The sequence below is a fragment of the Apaloderma vittatum genome, unplaced genomic scaffold (assembly GCF_000703405.1).
Source record: "Apaloderma vittatum isolate BGI_N311 unplaced genomic scaffold, ASM70340v1 scaffold26232, whole genome shotgun sequence".
NCBI classification, from domain to species: Eukaryota; Metazoa; Chordata; class Aves; order Trogoniformes; family Trogonidae; genus Apaloderma; species Apaloderma vittatum.
In genome coordinates this window covers 2376-2633 of record NW_009704503.1, presented here as the reverse complement: position 1 = coordinate 2633, position 258 = coordinate 2376, and the positions used below count along the sequence as shown (strand labels likewise).

Here is a 258-nt window from a genome sequence, read left to right as displayed (position 1 = left end):
CACAGAAGCAGGCTGGGGACTAAACCCCCCTCCCCTGCACAAAACAACCCCAAGGTGTGTCCTGTCCCCATGTCCCTTGGGGGGACGGGTGCGTCGGGCGCTCGGCACAGTGACCCCCTTGACTGCAGGAACGGGATTAGCGGTGACAAAACGATCTCTTTATATAGGCAGGATAAACGCCTTAGGGCTGAGGTGTGTCAGCAGGGGATTACCCCTCCCCAAAGCCCAGGTGGGGTAAAAAGATGCCTGGGGGCACGG

The 258-nt window shown here is 59.7% G+C and overlaps 1 protein-coding gene across 2 annotated transcripts in view; it reads left to right on the top strand.

Annotated features, from left to right (window-relative positions):
- Window positions 1-258, top strand: part of PHOSPHO1 (phosphatase, orphan 1) — a 1683-nt gene that overhangs the window by 397 nt on the left and 1028 nt on the right. The gene's annotated exons all lie outside the window — the stretch shown is intronic.